Below are 3,438 nucleotides of genomic sequence, written 5' to 3' on the forward strand. Positions count from 1 at the left end.
AATAATAAAATATAATATGCTCCTCCTAATGATCTTGTCTACATTGGTCCACATATAGCAGGGTGCACAAATTCTAGGATATCTCTCTTTCTTATCTTTAAACTTGAGGGAAATTCATCCCTGTGCATCTTCCCAAGTGCACATCCTTTACAGTCAATATGTGCGTTTTTTAAAACAAGGAGTCCATTCACCATACCTTGCTTTTGTAGAAGCACTAAATCAGGAAGATTGATGTGTCCAAATATTTGGTGTCAAATATTCTCTACTATCATTGTTGTTGAAGTCCAAGTGTGGTGTTGTATGCTTGTGACATTCAACTTGTACAGGCCTGCAACTGGAATTCGAGATGCAAGCAGTTTTTGTTTATCCAACAAATTCTTAAAGACACAATAGGTTTTAAAAAACTACACCTTCAAGTTTTGATCTACAATCATTGAAACAAATATTAAATTCTATTTAATTCTTGGTACATACATCACATTCTGGATTTTCCTGATCTTTCCATGAGGAAAAATCACAGGAATCTCTCCATGTCCTTTGATCTAGTAGGCTCTTTCATCACCAAGGTAGATATTAGCACCACCGTTGGTTTCTTTAAAACTTTTGATCTAGTTCTTGTTACCTATACTGTGAGTGAAAGCTCCTCAATTCACAAACCAAGTTTCTACTTCATCATTTTCAGCAAAGAAAAAAGAATCAGAAACAAACAATCTGAGGTCCCAATTTCGATCTTCATCAGCGAAGTGTTGTTCATGCTTCTCTTGTCTATGTCAAGTTTCATCAAGCTTCTTCTTATGACAATTCCTAGGAATATGACCATCTTTACTGCAATAAAAACAATTGGTTCTTGAATAATTTATGGTCGAAGACATACCTTGAGGTGGCTTTCTCTATGGCGTATCTCTACCTTTCTGTCCTACACTTGTTGTCCCTATGAAAGGATTTTTCTTCGCCATTAATGCAAGATCTAAAGTCCGGGGTTTCAGAGCCATCCGCCTCGCTTCCTCTTATATCAAGATCCCTGTCAATTCTTCGAAATTGGGGGCTTTCTCCCTTGCATTTAGTCCTGTAATAAACATATGATAATCATCATTCATACAATTCATGGCAACCATGACGAGATCAATGTTTGATATTGTCTCGGCTATATCGGCTATCTTATTTCTCAGCTCCTTGATCCGCGAGATAAATGCAATGAGTGATTCACTCTCCTCCATTTTGATCGAGAGAACCTCGCTCTTCAGGAATAATAAGCGATTTGTATTCTTTATCTCATACAAATCCTTGAGAGTTGTCCAAATACCATTTGTTGATTTACACTCTCTCATGTGAGGGATAATGCAATTTTTCATTGATAATTTCAATAGCACTTCCGCTTTGTTCTCCCTCTTCTCCCAATTCTAAATTGTTGTATTTGTTATGTCTCCTACTAGAGTTGGCTTCAATTCATCCCCATTTATGATCGCCCATGCACTTTGCCCCTCAAGAATAGTCTACAATTTAAATTTCCAGTTTGAATAATTGGACCCATCGAGCTTATTGCTCTCATTCAAGTATGCCTGTGCCATCTGATTATTCACTGTGATAGGTCGATCTATAGACCTGTCTAAAAAAAACTTCAACCTCCAGCAATTGATTTTTTCAAATGAAAAAAAAACGGGTGATATTTCAACGATCTTGGGCAAAAAAGCATCAAGACATCATCAAGAGCGATTCTACCAGGCATGCAAGAATACTTATAGATAAAATTTCAAATAATGTTGTTTTCTTCAATATCAAAAAACTCTTAATCATGTAGCATATCAAAAAATGCAGCAACGGCAGTGACTACTTATGTAGCACCAAAACTTAATAAATCTCCAAAAGAAACCTGACCACCCACTGAGATGGGCTTCAGATACACCATGTCAGAGGACGCAGAAGCACTAGAAAAACAAACCTTCAAACTTACATTCTCAGCATCACATGATTTACAATTATTCATGACATGGTTCTAATACGTATACCACAATCTCCACAGCGACATGCACGATTTCCACGATCTCCACGTTGGTGAGCCACAACTAGCAACCGGCATGCTAGTCCACCATAGCCTGCTACGCACACTGATCTAATGCTAGAGTCTACACGTTGATGTGTGCAGGTTGGACCCTAGCTCAAATGAGCATACTACAGGATGCTCCGCACGCCGAGGAGAAGACTCCTACTACCAACTCCACAATGGGCAGACTCACCACCAACAGTCATCGCACACACCACAGTCGATCCCATGATTCCAATAAGGTTGGCGTGCCTCTCCTTTGCTCCTACCAAGCGGGTAACCAAGTTTCAGATGGCACACAATCTAAGATACCTTTCCACGATCCAAAATCCAATAGCTTGCCACGATTTCAGACTCCTACCAAAAATCATGCCGGCCTCCTCCACGATCTTCCTCCGGCCCTCGCTCAACTCATCTCCACCGCGGAAGTAATGATGTCTTCAGATAGTAATCTGCCAACTATTTCACGCATGTCACTGCCACGATCTCAAATACCTACTAGGCGTTCGCCAAATCACCACTGCAACAAGAAATCAGAACGTAGATCGCCAACTCACCACTGCAGCATGCAATTAGCCACAATTGGTGTAAGGAAAGGCCGAACAGTGTGTAAACTAGGTTGCGATATGTGTTATACCTCAGATTAATCTCAGTTGAGCAATGCGTAAAAAATAGATCAGATGCACATAGCTCCATCTTCACCTTAGAGAAAAAATCATTTTTCATGCTTTTCCTCAACACGTCGCCTCCTCGCCAGGCCTCCTTCGTACGAGCTACCAGGGGCCATAATTCTACCACCTAGGCACTCACACAGTCACCAAATCTCACAAACTCTGGAACCATGTTACCAAATGGATGAAAACAAATATATTCTGAAACTTAGAAACTCTCAGGTGAGAAAGCTACACCTAGAGACTACCTCACACAAAATGCTCTACTCATTAATAATTAACATCAAGAATATATAAGTTTACATATGAATATGAGAGTTAGAACTATCCCCTAGAAAGTAGGAACTAATCCTAAACTAGGACACACGCACAACTAGTGAACAAACTCTCTCCAATAATACATATTCTCTGTTAATTTCAACAACTAAGTAGTCTACAAAATCCAAGTGTCCAAGAGGATTCTCAAGTTGTTGAATCCATTTATGCATTCAAAAACAGAATTTAAATAAAGAAAAACTACAATGCCATGTTAAAATGAAGGAGACATGTAATTCCTTCCATACAATATATATATATATATATATATATCACCCCAACTCTGTCAAGTACCCCATGGGATCAAACCACTTGAAGCGCAAGCCCTTAGTAAAACTTCAGGAAATGTTTCCACCTCGTGAGATTTGTTTCATATTCACACCTCCTATATTCGAGGTTAATATGGATCTA

This window comes from Pinus tabuliformis, chromosome 4_1 (genome assembly GCF_031772625.1).
Source record: "Pinus tabuliformis cultivar Carrire ecotype Pingquan chromosome 4_1, CPIR1, whole genome shotgun sequence".
Taxonomy (NCBI): Eukaryota; Viridiplantae; Streptophyta; class Pinopsida; order Pinales; family Pinaceae; genus Pinus; species Pinus tabuliformis.